General features: G+C 41.0%; 1 protein-coding gene across 2 annotated transcripts in view; it reads left to right on the top strand.

Annotated features, from left to right (window-relative positions):
• Positions 1 to 6,696: 6,696 nt before the first annotated feature.
• The window catches only part of ZNF143 (zinc finger protein 143), a 64,550-nt gene continuing 51,411 nt past the window's right edge, over positions 6,697 to 19,835 (top strand). For both annotated transcript variants that reach the window (XM_036068828.2, XM_036068821.2), the window contains exon 1: positions 6,697 to 6,790. The gene's annotated coding sequence lies outside the window, so the exon portion shown is untranslated. The remainder of the gene's footprint in view (positions 6,791 to 19,835) is intronic.

Here is a 19,835-nt window from a genome sequence, read left to right as displayed (position 1 = left end):
AAAAAAATTTCTCCAAAGATGAATGGCCAGTATCCTAGGAAAAGATGTTGAACATCACTAGTCACTAGGGAAATCACAAGGAGATATATCACACCTACTAACATGTCTGAAATAAAGAAGGTGATCATTACAAGTTTGGTAAGGATGTGGAGAAATTGGAACCCTCATACATTGCTGATAAGATGAAAATGCTTATCTGTTGTAGAAAAGTTTGGCAGTTCCTCAGAAGATTGAAAATAGTGTAACCCAGAAATTCTCCTAGATATATAATATGAAGAGAAATGAAACACATGTCTGCACAAAAACGACACAATTGTTCATAGTTGCATTATAGTCAAAAGGTAGAAACAACCCAAATAACCATTAGCTGATGGATGGATAAATAAAATGTATGGCCATACAATCAGTTGGATATTAGGCAATAAAAAGTAATGAAGTATTGTTTGTTACATGCTACAATGTGGATGAGCCTTGAAACAGTGGAAGAAGTCAGACAAAACATTCCATTTATATGAAATGTCTAGAATTGTCAAGTCCAGAGACAGAGTGGTGGCTGTGGGGGTGGAGAAGGAATGAAGAATTACTGCTAATGGGTGGCACAGGGTTTCTTCTGGGGATGATATTTTGGATTAGACAGTGGTGATGGTTTGTACAGCCTTGTGAATATACTAAAAACTACTAAAGCGAACACTTTAAAATGGTGAATTTTATAGACTATCTCAATTTTCAGTTTTTTCTTAAAAGTCCAATTTGGTTAAAATTTTCTAAAAAGTAACCTGAAATGTTTCTAAATTAAAAAGTTTTACTCAGGGCGCCTGGGTGGCTCAGTTGGTTAAGCGACTGCCTTCGGCTCAGGTCATGATCCTGGAGTCCCTGGATCGAGTCCCGCATCGGGCTCCCTGCTCGGCAGGGAGCCTGCTTCTCCCTATGACCCTCACCCCTCTCATGTGCTCTCTCTCTCTCATTCTCTCTGTCTCAAATAAATAAATAAAATTAAAAAAATAATAAATAAAAAAAATAAAAAGTTTTACTCATGGTTATTCAGTTGTAAATGGTCTATAGAGTTTGGGAGTAAATAATTACAGAGATTGTATCTCCCCATATTTTGTTTTGCTACTAGTTCCTGTTTTTTTATTTTTATTATTAAGTAACTCTAAGCCCATTGTGGGGCTCAAACCCATGACCCCAAGATCAAGAGTCGCAAGCTCCACCAACTGAGTCAGCCAGGTGCCCCATTCATATTTTAAATCCCATCACCCTGTCAAACAGCCCTATTACTGTAATTGGTGCCAAAGTTTTGGAGGTGGATCCTTAAAATTTTTTTTTTCCTGTAAATGTTGCATCACTGTTGTATCTTTTTTTTGAAGATTTTTATTTGTCAGAGAAAGAGCACAAGCAGGGGGAGTGGCAGGCAGAGGGAGAAGCAGGCTCCCCTCTGAGCAAGGAGCTGGCTTGGGACGCCATCCCAGGACTCTGGGATCATGACTTAAGCTGAAGGCAGACAGTTAACCAACTGAGCCACCCAGGTGTCCCACTATCTTTTGACATAATACATAGTATTAGGAATTTAAGACTGAGCCAAACTTTTTTTCTCAAAAAAATTACAGCACTTAGTGTTTTTCTATAAAATAGTACCAATCTTACTGCTTATTTGGAGACATGAGCTTCACTTTAAAAAAAATTCTTGGGGCGCCTGGATGGCTCAGTTAAGCATCTGACTCTTGATTTTGGCTCAGGTCCTGATCTCAGGGTCATGAGATTGAGCCCCCTGTCAGACTCCACACTTATTGGGGAGTCGGCTTGTGATTCTCTCCCTCTCCCTTTGCCCCTCCCCCGGGCCCATGTGTGCATGCTTACTCACTCTATAAAAAGTAAAAAAAAAATTTATTTTATTTATTTATTTGACAGAGAGAGACACAGTGAGAGAGGGAGCACAAGCAGGGGGAGTGGGAGAGGGAGAAGCAGGCTTCCCGCTGAGCAGGGAGCCCGATGCGGGGCTCAATCCCAGGACCATGACCTGAGCCGAAGGCAGACGCTTAACGACTGAGCCACCCAGGCGCCCCTAAAAAATAAATTTTTAAAAAAATTCTCACTTTAGGGGCGCCTGGGTGGCTCAGTCGTTAAGCGTCTGCCTTCGGCTCAGGTCATGATCCCAGGGTCCTGGGATCAAGCCCCACATCGGGCTCCCTGCTCTGCGGGAAGCCTGCTTCTCCCTCTCCCACTCCCCCTGCTTGTGTTCCCTCTCTCGCCATGTCGCTCTCTGTCAAATAAATAAATAAAATCTTAAAAAAAAAAAATCCTCACTTTGTCCCAAGATTATGTTTTCCCAGGAGCGCCGGGGGGGCTCAGTCCGTTGAGCATCTGACTTGTTTTGCCTCAGGTCATGATCTCAGGGTCCTGAGATCAAGCCCCATATCAGGCTCTCTAAGGAATTCTGCTTCTCTCTCTCCCTCCCCCTACTTGCGTACTCTCTCTAAAATAAATAAAATCTTTTTTTTTTAAAGATAATTTTCCCAGAAAAATAAAATCATGTTAAAACCAGTGGTTTCATTCCTGGACTAACTACTTATTCTGCTGAAATGCTGCAGATTTATTATGCGTATTAAATTGGTTTTCCTTCTGTCTGTCATGCTCTACTTTAAGTAAATGTTAATTAGAAGCCAAAATGATAGCTAGAACGTCATTGAGGTAGCCAGTTTCAAAGGAACACCTGAAATCTTAAGAGGCTTTAGAAGATTTATAATATTTTGTGAATGAAAAGTGTGTTTTCTTTTTAGTTTGCCACTAAACAACACACACTAACCACAACTGGTAAACCTCGAAGCTATTTGGGTGATTTTTTTTCAAATAGGGTTAATAAATTGGTCCAAGAATAGAGTTGGTAAAAAGAAAAAATTGCATTCATATTGGCATTATTATTGATCAGCTTGAAGTAAGGGAAATCATACAATTAGTCATAACATTACCAGTTTTATGATACCTATGCTTACGTCAGCATATATACTGAGAACTGAGATTGGAATGTTTTAAATAACCTAATCATACACTTCCTAAAATATGTTCTAATTAAACCTTGATTAATGTGGAAGCTGAATGAGGTTAATTCAATGAGTTTATTACAGACCAAGGATTCAGCTCTGGGTCCATGAGTCCTATGGAATTTCAAAACTTTTTTTTTCTTAGAGAGATTTATTTATTTATTTTAGAGAGTGTGAGCATGAAGGGGGGAGGGGCAGAGGGAGAGAGAATCTTGAGTGGACTCCCCACTGAGCAGAGCCCAAGGCTGGACTAGATACCAGGACCCTGAGATCATGACCTGAGCCAAAACCAAGAGTCGGACGCTTAACCAACTAAGCCACCCAAGTGCTCCAGAACTTCATTTTTAAAAAATTTTTATTTTCTTTTTAAGATTTTATTTGTCAGAGAGAGCACAAGCAGGGGGAGCTGGAGGCAGATGGAGAAGCAGGCTCCCCTGCTGAGCAAGAAGCCCAATGCAAGACTCGATCCCAGGACCCTGGGATCATGACCTGAGCCGAAGGCAGACACTTAACCGACTGAGCCACCCAGGCGTCTCAGAACTTCAAACTTTTTAGTACATCTTTCATAGCTTTCATCTGAATCTCATAGGCGTTATCAAGATGCTTAAGAACCGGGGTGCCTGGGTGGCTCAGTCGGTTAAGCGTCTGCCTTCAGCTCGGGTCATGATCCCAGGGTCGTGGGATCGAGCCCCGCATCGGGCTCCCTGCTCGGCAGGAGGCCTGCTTCTCCCTCTCCCACTCCCCCTGCTTGTGTTCCCTCTCTCGCTGTCTCTATTAAATAAATAAGTAAAATCTTAAAAAAAAAAAAAAAAAGATGCTTAAGAACCACTGCTGTAGGGGTGCCTGGGTGGCTCAGTCATTAAGCGTCTGCCTCCAGCTCAGGTCATGATCCCAGGGTCCTGGGATCCAGCCCCGCATCAGGCTCCCTGCTCTGCGGGAGGCCTGCTTCTCCCTCTCCCACTCCCCCCGCTTGTGTTCCCTCTCTCGCTGTCTCTCTGTCGAATAAATAAATAAAATCTTAAAAAAAAAAAAAAAAAGAATCACTGCTGTATACCATTAAGGTGAGAATTAGAGATAGGCTAACATTAAGTATGTGAGAAGCATCTCTGATAAGCAGTGTGCTACATTTATCTACATTATCATAAACCTCCCAATTACACTGTGAAATTAAGTGGTTTTACCTTACAGATGAGTTAACAGGTTCTGAGACAAGTGACACATCCATAACTACAACTCCTAATGGAGAGCAAGCTACTAGTTTGGTTTTAAATTCTTTAGTATTGAAAAAAAATCTACAAATTCATGATGAAAAAATCAAATTTATTACAGAAATAATTTAATAAATCAAAGTGACCTATAACATCTTCTCCCAGACATACTTTTAAGTTTAAGGTATCCTTTCTCTGTATCTTTTTTCTGTGCATGTAATACTTTAATGGTCATGTCATTATACAAATATGCCAAAACCGACCATTCCCTAGAAAGTTTTGAGGTACTGAATGTTTTTAAAAACATGATGTAACAGTTTTTAAAGGGCGCTAGAAATGTTAGCCTATTTATAAAATTGAGGAAATGGTTCAGCCTTTATCTAAAAGCCTAGACCAGCACTGATTGGAAGTATTTTCAACAAGCCATTAATTTGACAAAATGTATTAAGATATGAGACAGGAAGTGATCTGGGGAAAATCTGAGGTTTAAGAATGGCCCTGAATACTATGTACCCTTCACTGTTCTATAGTCACTGGTAAATACTGTTTAACACAAAGTTCCATTACCTGTGACAAAATCAGAATTAAGGTTTCTCTGAATCATAGAATTATAGCACCCTATCCACCACCATTCAATTTTTACAACCACTCAGAAGGTTCTAGGGACACAGAGATGTTCTGTAATTGCAATCTATAACTACAGGATAATTTTTAAATTATTTTTGAGATTTTATATTTATAGTGTTTTAATAAGTAGACTAAAGGCATGGAACTCAGTAATAACTGGCTAAACTACATAAAAGTATTTTGATTAATGACATTTCTGTTTATAAAATGCAGATGGAAGGGACTGAAAGTAATAAATTAAAACGCCTTGTTTTTCATCTGAACTTTACTTCTGACAAAATGTATCCATTGGGTACATATCTGTTTTGTAAGCCAATTACTCCAGCTTCAAGTAACCCTAATCCAGTTTTGTGTCACATTTTTCATCTTTATAAGGGCGTAAAAAATAGAAACTACTTTAAACTCCTAAAGAATATGTATTCAAAAGAAATTCAAAGTCCTATTTGCCTTCCAATGGAGTTTGGGCACCAATTATGCAACTATGTTTTGGTTAGGGTTAGTCGACCCCCACTCCCCACCAAAAAGAAGGTAACGTTAAAATCTCAAACGAGACTCAGTTAGTAGGCTGGCTATTTTTAACATCCTTTTGCTTCAATCTTTTGGCAGTTCCATAATCACCTAAAATGCAAGTCACTAAATCAAACGCCATCCAGCTATCCGGTTTTTGTAAGCAGGTCACAAATGTGTTAAAGCGATCAGCCACCTCATTCTCTTAGTAACTACCTAATTCTACAACTGGAATGTCCTACTGAATCAATCTTGTCTCCACACTATCTCACCTTTACTCAGCCTGATGTCAAAGCAAATGAACAATGAATATTCCTGAAAAGACTAGTATTTCCAATAGTTTAGAAAAAGTCTGGGTGAGAGTTACAAGAAACTATTACCTAAACTTCACAACTAATTTGTAGCCATTCTTAATAGTTTTGGGGAGCCCAAGTCAATGCCTTTCCCGCCCTCTTCACTTTCCTTTAACTCGCAACACAAAGAATAGGGAAAGTAAAAAACGAAGGCAGCGACACCATTACAGCCCACTTCAAATTTAGAACCTAAGCAACATGAAAGAACAAAAATATCCGCAGTGGCTCCCAGCAGAGACTAAGACAGACGACCGCCCTGCTGCCAAGCTCCGTCGTTGTTTCGTTAGGGGCAGGAGGCCCACTCCCCCACCAAATGATGCCCCGGCGACTTGAAAAGCGCGGGCAGGCTTGGCAGCCAGTGACCGGCATACAGCAGCTCTTGGGATAGCAGAGCCCTCTCCCCAAACCAAAGGCCTCGGCTGGCACCGAGAGCCCCCAGGGAGCGGTCAGGCGTCTTTTTCTCTCCTAGCCCTCCCTACCACTTTCCTCCCAACGGGGCGACACTCGGCAAGCCCTAGGCAAAGCCCAACCAATCTCCAGAACGCGCTCCAGGAAGCCAACCGGGAGACCCAAGGCCACCTCCTAGCCCCTGTGGGGAAAATGGCGCCTGTCACTCCATCTCCCTCCCGGCTAGTCACAAGGACCAGCCTCCCTCCCTCGCTACAAAATGGCGCCTCCCGCTGGGGCCCCAGAATCGGCATAAATCACTTGTCAGCGAGGCGGTATCTCTCTAGGATGAGCGGTTCTGCCAACCAGTCAGACAGAGGAACTTTGATTCCGCCCTTTGCACAAACCATTCAGGCGCTGGCTGCAAGGCCAGGCGAGGCTAACGTCACGGAAAGGGGGCGTGAATGAAGCGGTCTCCTTTCGCGTCGCCTAAATTTGAGCCAATCGCAAGCAGGAAGCGTCTCGTGAGTGACGTAATGGCCGCCCAATGGAGGCTGGGGGCGGGCCTCAGACTCGCTATGCGGGTTGCGGGGCCTGGGGGCCGGGCGGCTGTTTCCTGTCCTGGTGCATGGTGGTCGGACGAAGGAATTGTTGGAAAATTTTCTCGGAGGTTCGTATATAAATGTGTTTTTACCCAGTGTGCATTATTCTCCGCCCGGCCGCCGCCCTCAGCGCGGCGGCGCGGGCCCGCTCGGGCCCGGGCTCTGACTCCGGCTCCTCAGCCTTCGCCGCAGGCCCTGCCGATCCTACGGCCGGCCTCGGTAGCGGCGCCTGGGCAGAAGCGGAGTTTATTAATAACCCGCGGCCGCCACTCTGGGGCGGCGGAGCTTTTCTCGCTGAGGACGCACCCTCCCCCCCCTCGTCTCTGCGCGTTGCGCCCCGCCTGTTCCCCTCAGGGGACCGCCGAGGGGAGGGAGTGAAAGAGGGGAGGGTGGAGCCCTCGGGAGCCTGGCGGCGCTTCTCGGCTTGACCTCCGCGCGGGGCGAGTCCCCAGACGCCGCCGAGGCAAAGCTCCTCCGGCCGGGACGCCGACGCCGGGCCACGGTCCGCACCAGGCCCCATCCCGACGTCGGCTGCAGGCCTGGCCCAGGGCCCGCTCAGGATCCCGTCTGCAGATCGCACCCAGAATTTCCTCCCACCCATATCGTGCACAGATTTCTTGTTTCTCTCACTTTTTTTTTTTTTTTTTTTTAATTTTTAGGTTACTGGGGCCTAACATCGAATATTAGAAGTTGTCAGTTTTATCATTGCCCCTCTTTCTCGGTTTTGGCCAGAGTTAACGAATCTTTCAGTTGCTTTGTACTATATTACTGTGGAACGTGAACCAATTTTTATTCCCTCCCCTGTTGCTTCTTTTAAAGCATTTTTTTTCCCCATTAACGAAGCTAAGCAAAAAATAGGAAGAAAACCATTGCTTGTTTAAAATACGCTTCAGCCTTTGAGGTGTTTAATCAGCTGGTATGATCAAGTAGGGGTGTGATGAAAAATTGTAGGTTCAAGGTTGTGGTCGTCTTTTTCCTGAGTGTTACTAGAAGATACATGTTTTGCTGAGTTAAAACTCTGTGCAGTGTTTAATGTTTGCTCTTACTGGATGCCTAGTTTAAGTTCATTATTAAAGTGTTTAGTAAGAGAACAGGTGATGAGATCACTAAGATAAGATGCATAACTAATTTTATCCAGGCGTATCTTGACTACTTTGGAAATTATTGGCGGTTTACAAATACTTGAGTGGCTATTTTTTCTATAGCACCCTTTTATTTTTTAAAAATAATATCTTTACTGATATAATTTACATACCTTACAATTCACCCATTTGAAGTATGTAATTAGGTAGGTTTAATAAATTTTGTTGTGCCCCCATCACCACAGTCCATTTTAAAACATGTTCATCACCCCTAAAAGAAACTACCAGTTAAATTACTCCCCATTTACCCTTAGATCTGCCCCCTTCCCCAACCACTAATCTACAGATTTGCCTATTCTGAACATTTCATGTAAATGGAATCACACAGTATGTGGGCTTTGTGACTGGCTTTTTTCACAGCATATTTGCAAAGTTCATTAATGTTATAGCTTGTGTTAGTACCTCATTTCTTTTTATTGCCAAATAATATTTCATTGTATGGACCCAAGTTTTATTTAAACATTCATCTATTGATGGACATTTGAGTTTTCACTTTTTGTCTGTTAACGCTGCTGTGAACATTTGTGTACAAGCTTTTGTGTGGACATACGTTTTCTTCTCTCTGAGATATTTTTATATACCTAGGAGTAGAATTTCTTGGTCATACAATAACACTATGCTCAACCTTTTGAGGAACTGTCAAATTTTTCCAAAGTGGCCGCACCATTTTGCATTCCTCTCAGCAATGTGAGAGTTCTCATTTCTCCATATCCTTGCCAACACTTGTTATTATCAGTCTTTCTGATGGTAGTCATCCTAGTGGGTATGAAGTGGTATCTCTTGTGATTTTGATTTGCATTTCCCAATGTTGTTAAGCATGTTTTTCATGTGTTTGTTGGCCATTTGTATGTCCTTCTTTGGAGAAATGTCTATTTGGATCTTTTCCCCATTTTGAAATTGGATTGTTTGTCTATTATTGAGTTGTAAGCCTTCTTTGTGTAAAAGTCTTTATCAAATAGATGATTTGTAAAATGCCCATAGCCCTTTGCTGCAAGCTGGGATATTGCAGTGGAATATGCATTCATCATGTCCTTCATGGAATGATGACCTAGCTAGATTGGGGAATTATGCCTCCACCGTTACTTTAGCCATTATTACTTATGATGCATATGCAGTTTATGAACATGTTAGGAGAACTTTCTTTCTTGGTTGATTGATTGATTGATTGATTTTAAGGGGCACCTGGGTGGCTCAGATAGTTAAGCGTCCGCCTTCGGCTTGGGTCATGATCTCCAGGTCGTGGGATCGAGCCCTGCGTCGGTCTCCCAGCTCAGCAGGGAGTCTGCTTTTCCCTCTCCCTCTGACTCTCCCCATTTGTGCTCTCTCTGTATCTCTCTCTGTCTCTTAAATGAATAAATAAAACCTTTAAAAAAAATAAAGATTTATTTATTTGAGAGAGAGCATGAGAGAGCGCAAGCAAGGGGGAGAGGGAGAAACACTCCCCACTGAGCAGGGAGCCCCATGCTGGGCTCAGTCCCAGGACCCTGAGATCATGACCAGAGCCAAAGGCAGATGCTTAACCGACTGAGCCGCCCAAGTGCCTCAGGAGAACTTTCTGAGTCCTGAGGTTTTTGTGATTACTTAATTTTGAAGTTTTTATCTAGTTCTTGTTTTTGTTTTTGTTTAAATCTGAGGTTTTATTTAGTTCTGAGTCTTTTTGCCCCTGGCTTGATTTCAGGACATAATGATTTCTTAAAGAGTTGTGTTGTGTCGCTGCTCCTTTCTGTGCTTAGTTTGCATTCATTTTAAGGGATGGCCTTTATAGGACAGTGTTTTAAACTTTATTGTACTGTCAATCAAAATGATTTTGTTTTTAAGATGGATTTAGACTGAGAAATCTCCCTCTCCCTCATAGAAAAAAAAATTGAAAGCAGTGATACACTTTTGTCCACACTTTCCCATAAATCTAATCCCAGTTTAAAACTGTGCTGCAGGGGCACCTGGCTGGCTGTCAGTAGAGTATGCGACTCTTGATCTCCAGGTCGTGAGTTCAAGCCCCCCATTAGGTGTAGAGATTATAAATAAATAAACTTTAAAATCCCATTATCAACTATTTCATGAAATAAATTATATTAAAACTATGCAGCAGTGGGAACTCTACACTCTGGGGAAATAACTTGTCCATTAATGTGTAGACACAGGCATTTAACGCCACAAACTACTTTTTTTTTTGTACTTAAAATACCACTTTACTTAGCACTTAATTTCCACTGTTGAGTGGTTTACATATATACATAAAACTATTATCTTTGTTATGAACCTAAGTCAAGTACTAGCGTTATCCCTGTTTTACAGGAGGTCAACTGAAGTTTGGAGTAACTTGTCCATTTATTATACAGCAAAGGTATGACTTGAACCAATGATTGGCTCAAGCCTAGTCTCTTAGCTGAGTTATTCAGTAACATACCACATACCTAACTTCTTTAACTTCTTTAACTTTTAAAATATAAGAGTCTGTAGTTCCTAGAAAGATACAGTATTTTGAATCTGTACATAATATGGGATAGCAGGGAAGTTTTTGTGTTATTTATGCACATCTTTAAATAACAATGAATGCGTTTGGGCTTGTATTGTAAAATAGAGATTTTTTTTATATAGTGCAGATGTAATGGTTACAAGAAGTTGGAATCATTTAAATGAATGGCAGTTTATATATGCTATATACGCACAGTACAATAGCATATTATAAAAGGTGAGGCATGATGAAAAGAGCATTGGAATAAAAGAAGACCTAGTCTTAGACCTGTCTCAGGCAGTTAATTAGCCATGTCCTCTTTTTTTTTTTAAAGATTTTATTTATTTATTGGAGAGAGAGAGAGACAGCGAGAGAGGGAACACAAGCAGGGGGAGTGGGAGAGGGAGAAGCAGGCTTCCCGGGGAGCAGGGAGCCTGATGCGGGGCTTGATCCCAGGACCCTGGGATCGGATCATGACCTGAGCAAAAGGCAGACGCTTAATGACTGAGCCAGCCAGGCGCCCCAATTAGCCGTCTTTATACGAATTGTATTCATTTGTTCAACAAATATTTAGTAAGTATATACCATGCCTCAGGCATTCTTGTAGGCACTGAGAATTCAGGGGTGAACAACAGATGGGGGCCCAGCCATGATGGAACTTAGAGTTCACTTAGAAATTCTGATAAGTACTATGAAGGAGATAGAGTTCTGTGGTAAAGAATAAGGGAATGGTGGTAGAATGGATATTTTAGATAAGTGACACAGAACAGTATGTGCTAAAGCAGGAAGGTCAGCATGACTGGATGTATACAGTGGAGGACATTTGTAAAGCGCTCTGCAACATGAGTTATGTTAAACTCATTAGATATTCATTGAGTATATAATCTTAGGTGTCAAAATTTTAAAGACCCATAGAACACAGTACCTACCTTAGAAGGCTTATAGTCTAATTGGGCAGACTGGACGTGGGATTTTAAGGACTGCTAAGAGGAGAGAGGAGCAGTAGATATCAGGAATCAAGCCCTTCAGCCACAAACGAAGTTTGTAAACCTCACTTTCCTCACCTGCAGAAAGAAAACTGGCAGGTTTTGAGTACATCTTGAGTGCTAAGGTCTTTATGTATTTATTTCCTTTCTTACATAGCCCTATCAGGTGGATATTCTCCCATTTTTTCAAAAGAGAAAACGGAAGCTCAGCAGCAGGTTAATTGCCCGGGAACTGAGCAAGATTCAAATGCGGAGCATACCAGCAAATTATTAAGCCATATACAGATGAAACCTATGATAATAAAAATGTGATTCGTAATTCCCGGTGACCTGGGCTACAAGCCAAATAGCAGCAAATACTGTAGGATTCAAATGATGACTGAGATCCGGCTAGTGAGGGCCAGAGGCACCATGGAAGAGCCAGTGACAATTACAAGCTGTTCCCTGAGCCTAGACTGCCCTTTCTACTTCTCCTACCCCTAGGAATTGTTTACTTGTGTTTTTATGCCCAAATTTACATATCGTCATCTTTGCATCCCTGAGGCAAAGTTAGGTGCTCCTTACTCTGTTAATGCTTTTCTTTATAGTAACTTTTTAAAGTAGTTTTATTTATTTTTTATTTTTAGGATTTTATTTATTTGACAGAGAGAGACACAGCAAGAGAGGGAATACAAGCAGGGGGAGTGGGAGAGGGAGAAGCAGGGTTCCCACTGAGCAGGGAGCCAGATGCGGGACTCGATTCCAGGAGCCTGAGATCATGACCTGAGCCCAAGGCAGAAGCTTAACCGACTGAGCCACCCAGGCCTCCCACCACTTGAGTTTTTAAATGTAAATACTAGCATATACATATATTTATGTACATTTTTAAAAACAGTACAGTCATACCATAAGGGGCGCCTGGGTGGCTCAGTTGGTCAAGCGACTGCCTTCGGCTCAGGTCATGATCCTGGAGTCCCGGGATCAAGTCCCGCTTCGGGCTCCCTGTTTGGCAGGGAGTCTGCTTCTCCCTCTGACCCTCCTCCCTCTCATGCTCTCTGTCTCTCATTCTCTCTCTCAAATAAATAAATAAAATCTTTTTTTTTTTTTAAGATTTTATTTATTTGACAGAGAGAGACACAGCGAGAGAGGGAACACAAGCAGGGTGAGTGGGAGAGGGAGAAGCAGGCTTCCCGCTCAACGGGAAGCCCGATGCGGGGCTTGATCCCAGAACCCTGGGATCATGACCTGAGCCGAAGGCAGACGCTTAACGACTGAGCCACCCAGGCGCCCCTAAATAAAATCTTTAAAAAAAAAACAGTACAGTCATACCATAAATACTCTTCTGCAATTTGCTTTTCCCTCACTTGCAATATATCTTGTATATATTTCCTACCATTTCATATTTATCCCATTCTTTTTCATGTCTGCATGTTTCATTTATGGATGTCCTATAATTTATTCTTTTGGGTGCACTTTTATTTTTATTTTTATTTTTTTAAAGATTTTATTTATTTGACAGAGAGAGACACAGCAAGAGAGGGAACACAAGCAGGGGAAGTGGGAGAGGGAGAAGCAGGCTCCCTGCTGAGCAGGGAGCCCGATGTGGGGCTCGATCCCAGGACCCTGGGATCATGACCTGAGCCGAAGGCAGATGCTTAACGACTAAGTCACCCAGGTGCCCCTGGGTGCACTTTTAGATTGTTGACTATTTTTTACTATTGTAAATAATACTACAATGAACTTTGCACACTTGAGAATGTCTAATAAGTCCCAAGAAGAATTACTTGGTTGAAGATTTGCATTTAAAATATTGATAGTTGTTCTAATTGTTGTGGGGTTCCCCCCCACATTGTGTTTTAATGACCTTTTTTTTTTAATTTTATTTTTATTATTTATTTGAGAGAGAGCGCAAGGGAGAGAGCATGAGCAAGGGGAGGGGCAGAGGGAGAAGCACACTCCCTGCTGAGCAAGGAGCCTGACATAGGGCTTGATCCCAGGACCCTGGGATCATGACCTGAGCCGAAAGCAGACTTAGCAAAGCTTAACTGTCTGAGCCACCGAGGCGCCCCTAATGACCTGTTTTCACTTGTGTCCCACCATGGAATGAGTTTCTTAAAGTCAAACACCACTTCTTTTTTACCTCTCTGTATCTCTAAAAGCTTGTGTGTGCACGCACACATACTTAATACATATACATGTGTGTATACACATAGTCACATGTATGTATAACACATACACATGTGTACATGTATACATATACTACTCAAAATATCAGTCCTAGATATTTATCTAACATGTTTTTTTTTTAGTACTTGATCATGGTAAATGTAAAGACCTAAAGGAAAATAATAGGAGATGAAATTCAAATAGTACATGGGAGCCAGATTGGAAAGTAGCCTGAATGTCAGACCAAGGAACTGGACTTAGACCTATAAGTAGTACAACTATAAACAATCATAGGGGAAAATGTTCAGATCTGGAGGATTCTGTCTCAGGATTCATTTGAAAGGATCTTAAGTTCTTGCTCTTCTTTAAAGTAACCCAGACTTGGGGCACCTGGATGGCTCAGTCAGTTAAGCGTCTGCCTTCGGCTCAGGTCCTGATCCCAGGGTCCTGGGATCGAGTCCCACAAAGGGCTCCTTGCTCCTCAGGGAGTCTCCTTCTCCCTCTCCCTCTGCCCCTCCTCTTGCTGCTTCTCTCTCTCTCTCAAATAAATAAAATCTAAAAACAAAACAAAACCCTTTAAAAAAAAAAAGTAACCCAAACTAGAATGCATCATGCTAGTGACTTTTGTAAAAAAGTTGATGCTGAATAGATCCACACACCCAATTCTCAGAGAAAGGGCCTTGGCCTTCTATCAAAAATTGGTGAATGAATATGTTTATTTAAAATATTTAAAGTGTACATCATTTTATGCTTCCCTTTAGTCTTTTTGACTAATCATCCGTCTGTTCTTGGAGCATCCAGTGTAATAGCCAGGGTCAATAAGATGTGGTAAAATGAGCATAGTCATTATGTTACTGGTGGCAGGGCAGTCAGTGCAACACTTTTAAAAAGTAATGGCAGCAAATTTTAATAGTCATAAAAAGGCTCACAGTTTTTGATCCAGTAATCTTAAACCTGGAATTTAAGGATGTAATCTACTTCATACCCCTAGCCCAAAAAACTATATTTATTTATAAACACGTTAATTAAAAGAGTGCTTTTTAAAATATTATTTATTATCTTTTTAAAAGAGATTTTATTTATTTATTTGACAGAGAGAGACACAGCGAGAGAGGGAACACAAGCAGGGGGAGTGGGAGAGGGAGAAGCAGGCTTCCTGCTGAGCAGGGAGCCCGTCGCGGGGCTTGATCCCAGGACCCTGGATCATGACCTGAGCCGAAGGCAGACGCCCAATGACTGAGCCACCCAGGCGCCCTAAGAGTGCTTTTTATGACAAAATGATATGTGCCTAGCATGTAATGAGAAAAATGCTAAATGTCTTGAGAGGAAAATTAATTTGTTAAATGTGAATTAAAAGTAATCACTGTGAGGATTATTTGGCAACTTGGAATACTTTACAGAAATGAAAAGAACTGAATACAAAATGTTATCTATACTATAATTACAGTGCTATAAAAATTATGTATGCATATGTATAGCAAGAGTTAGAGTAGAAAACCAGTAAAAATGAAAAGATTTGATTTGTTAAGCTATTGGAAATAATTCTTTTTAACTTTTAAATTTATATTACAGTGTTGTATGCAATGAAAATTTTAATGGTGTACAAAAACAATATAAGACAGTTGGCAGTGTTATTAGACTGGAAGGATGAGATTGGAGTAAAGAGAGCTTATTGCAATAGTTAATGTGTGAGGAGATGGAAAAGAAAGGTTTGAAGTATAAAAGTCATGGAGTTAGCAATTGCCCTGTTGCGAATTTAAGAATGGGTTTAGGGGCACCTGGGTGGCTCAGTCAGTGAAGCGTCTGACTCTTGATTTCAGCTCAGGTCATGATCTCAGGGTCATGATCTTAGGGTCTTGAGATCGAGCCCCACATGGGCTTCATGCTCAGCACAGAGCCTGTTGGTCCCTCTCCCTCTCCCTGCTTGTGTGCACACACACTGTCTCTCCTGGTCTCTCGGTCTCTCTCTCTCTGTAAAACAAATAAATAAAATCTTAAAAAAAAGAGCAATCCCTTCTTACAAAATGAACTTAAATTTCTATTTTTTTAACATAAGATTGTGGTGGTGGTGGTTGCTGTTTTGCTTTAAACTCCTTTTTTTTTTTTTTTTTTTTTTTAAAGATTTTATTATTTATTTGACAGAGAGAGACATAGCGAGAGAGGGAACACAAGCAGGGGGAGTGGGAGAGGGAGAAGCAGGCTCCCCGCAGAGCAGGGAGCCCGATGTGGGACTCGATCCCAGGACCCTGGGATCATGACCCGAGCCGAAGGCAGTCGCTTAACCAACTGAGCCACCCAGGCGCCCTGCTTTAAACTACTTTTAAACAAAAGAGATTGAAATAGGTACATAATTATTTTGTGAGAACAAATGTGTAGTTTCCTTAAGTTGGCATTTTTTTCTAGAGAAAGCACACAAGCAAGGGGAGCTGCAGGCAGAGGGAGAAGCAGGCTTCCTGCTGAGCAGGTAGCCCGATGCGGGACTCGATCCCAGGACCCTGGGATCATGACCTGAGCCAAAGGCAGACGCTTAACCGACTGAGCCACCCAGGCGTCCGTGGCATTTTATTTTTTACAGAAATTAATGAAAGAGTCCTAAAATACATTTCTAGTATATCTAATCACTCCAGTAGGCTACAGCTGGTAGGCTGTTTTTCATCAACCCTAGTACCCTGAGGTTGTGTTCAGTTTTCCACTCTCAGGTTTGAATAGATAACATGAGACTAAGAAAATCTAAATATATATAGAAACGTCATGCCTTTTCTACTTATATGTTCAGTGAAAGTAGAGTTGTTTTCCACAAAAAGGATATACCTAAGGCCTCTATACTATATGTTCCCTCTATCTTTTACAACTAGTGATTCAACTTGAAACATTAACTGATACTGTTCTTTAACGCTGATAGATCAGTTAAATAACTGAAGCATAGTATGAGAATTTTAAAAACCTGGTTATCCTCTGAACTAATCTTGTGTGAATCATGATTGTCTTTCTGTTTCTTTTGGTTATTCAGTATATTGGGTGCATAAACCTGCTATTGGCATCTATTACTTTGATTTGAAATTTTGAATTTAAGCAGTCTTATTCTCATTGAGTGAATAAAGTCAAAGGGTTGCACTTAAAAATGCATTTATAGGGACGCCTGGGTGGCTCAGTCGGTTAAGCGTCTGCCTTCGGCTCAGGTCATGATCCCAGGACTGGGATCGAGTCCCACATCGGGCTCCTTGCTCAACAGGGAGCCTGCTTCTCCACCTGCTTGCCACTCCCTCTGCTTATACTCTCTCTCTAGCAAACAAATAAAATCTTAAAAAACAAACAGACAAACAAAACATTTATAGGGGCGCCTGGGTGGCTCAGTCTGTTAAGAGTCTGCCTTTGGCTCTAGTCGTGATTGCGGGGTTCTTGGATCCAGCCCCCTGTCGGGCTCTCTGCTCAGTGGGAGTCACCTTCTCCTCTGCCTTTCCCCCTGGCTCGTGCTCTCTCCCTCTCTGTCAAATAAATAAATAAATAAATAAATAAATAAATAAATAAATAAGTAAAATCTTTTTTAAAAATGCATTTATAATGAAATGCCACTTTTAGCTGTTTCTTATATTTGGGTTCAAGATAATATTGAGTTTGAAAAAAAGACACTAACTGCTAATAAAAATTTAAAAGCTTCCATAATATGCACTGAATTTGAAAATGGAGTCTGTTTCCAGACTGAAATGGTGGTTTGGAAAATGAAGTATACCAGGAGTAGAAGTATATCCCTCAAAACTAAAAATCTAAAGATTCTTCAAGGTGAGCATCTCTTATTTTATCTCTTGTTGAAACTGCATTTCTCGAGGCTAAATAAGAGGACAACCCACAGGATGGGAGAAAATATTTGCAAATCCTCTATCTGATAAAGGATTAATATACAGAATATATAAAGAACTCTTACAATTCAACAATAAAAAGACAACCCATTTTAAAAAATAGAGGAGAGGCGCCTGGCTGGCTCAATTGGTAGAGCATGCACTCTTCATCTCGAAGTCTTGAGTTGAAGCTCCACATTGGGCATGGAGCCTACTTAAAATTTTTAAAAATTTTTTTAAATTTTAAAAAACAGGCAAAAATAGACAAAGGATCTGAGTAGATATTTCTCCAAAGAAGATATACCAAAGGTCAATAAGCACATGAAAATATGGTCAACATTATTAGCCATAAGGGAAATGCAAATCAAACCACAGTGAGATACCACTTCATACACACAAGAATGGCTATAATCAAAGACTGATAAACTGTTAGTTAAGACGAGAAATTGAGAAATTGGAACCTGATACATTGCTAGTTGGGAATGTAATATAATGCAACTGCTTTGGAAAAGTTTGACAGTTCCTCACAATTTAAGCGTAGAGTTACCATATGACCCAGCAATTATATACATACATGCATACATATCCCCAAGAGAACTGAAACCTATGTCCACACAACTTGTACACCAATATTTGTAGCATTATTCATGATGGCCAAAAATTGGGAAATGGCTCAAATATCTAGATACAAACAACTCAGATGATTGGATAAATAAAATGTGGTACATTCATACAATGAACCATTATTCAGCAATAAAAAGGAATGAAATACTGATCTATGCTACAACATGGATGAACCTTGAAAACATTTTAAGTGAAACAAGCCAGTCACAAGAGACCACATACTGTGTAATTCCATTTATATGAAATATCCAGAAGAAGATCTATGGAGATAGAAAGTAGCTTAGTGATTGCTTGCCTAGGGCTTTGGGGGGGGGGCGGGGGAGATGAGGTTTTCTTTTTGGAAGTGATAAAAATATTCTGAATGTATGTTGTGGCAATGTTTGTACAACTTTGAATATACTAAAGCCATTGAATTGTGTATACCTTAAATGGGTAAATATTGTGGTATGTGGATTATGTCTCAGTAAAGACATTTTTATTTTATTTTTTATTTTTTTAAAGATTTTATTTATTTATTTGACAGAGAGAGACAGTGAGAGAGAGAACACAAGCAGGGGGAGCTGGAGAGGGAAAAGCAGGCTCCCCGCTGAGGAGAGAGCTGGATCCCAGGATGCTGGGATCATGACCTGAGCCGAAGGCAGACGCTTAACGACTGAGCCACCCAGGCGCCCCTCAGTAAAGACATATTTAAAGATTTCTTTATTAGAGAGAGAGAGTGAGTGCGGGGGGGGGGGGCAGTGGGTGCGGGGGCAGGGGCAGGGAGAGAGAAAGGGCTTGATTTCACAACACTGAGATCATGACCTTAGCCGAAACCAAGAGACAGATGCCCAACTGACTGCACCACCCAGGCACCCCTCAGTAAAGATATTTTTAAAGTGAAAAGAATAAGTAAGAGGAAAGTTCCTCTTGCATAATGCAACTCCAAAGCCTGTTTTTGCTTGCTTGCTTCTGCAGTACCCTTTTACAGTAGTAGGAGAAAAGAGTGAATAGACAGAGACATAGAGCTGTGTAATCTCTTCTCATTTAGCCTAAAACTACTGATAAGTAGTAGTAATGCCGGGTGCTGTTCTAAGCAATTTATATTTATCCTTATAACAGCTCTGTTGAGTACCCTCCTTTTATAGATAGGAAAACTGTGGCACAGAGCTGTTAAGTACTTGCCCTTGGTCACATAGATAATATGTGGTACACTGAGATTTTGAAGCAGGTTGTCTGGCTCCAGAGTCCTCATTCTTAAGTATGTTATACTACCTCTCATAAGCATTCCTTCTCAAGTACAACCCACACTTTCTTATCTACCTGTTTGGGTACCCTCCTTAGACATTTTGTTCTAGTAGCTTGTTACTGTAGATACACTGCTTCTGCTCTAGAGAACAGGTAATTAAAGTATACTGTAATAAGTGTTATGTATAGACAGAGTATCATGGGAAATACATCTAAAGCATTCTGACCCAATTTGGGAAGTTCAGATAAAAGTTTCTGGTGGAATCAGACTGGAAGAATTTAGCAAAGTAAAGAGATGAGGAAGAGTTCTAGATGGTGTGAATAGCAATATATAGAGGCCTAGATGCGAGAGATACGTTAGGCTTTTCTGGGCGTGGCAAATAATCCACTAGCTCATGTAAGAGTTGTTGAGTCAAATGGTTAGAAGTTAGACTTTGCCACTTTGCGAAGTTAAGGATACCACTTAACCTTTCTGAGCTTCATTTTCTTTATCTGCAAAATTGGGATAAAATGGTACTTTATTCATAGGACTGTTAGAAGGATTAAATGAATTAGTAGTGATGTCTGGCATATAGTAAGTATTATGAAAGGGTTAGTTATTATCTTTATCATTTGTTGTTTAATATATATTTGTATTATTAATTTTTTTAAAGATTTTATTTATTTGAGAGAGAGAGAAAGAGCACAGGCAGGGGGGAAGG

The sequence above is a fragment of the Halichoerus grypus genome, chromosome 11 (assembly GCF_964656455.1).
Source record: "Halichoerus grypus chromosome 11, mHalGry1.hap1.1, whole genome shotgun sequence".
NCBI classification, from domain to species: domain Eukaryota; kingdom Metazoa; phylum Chordata; class Mammalia; order Carnivora; family Phocidae; genus Halichoerus; species Halichoerus grypus.
This window is presented reverse-complemented; position numbering and strand designations above follow the sequence as displayed.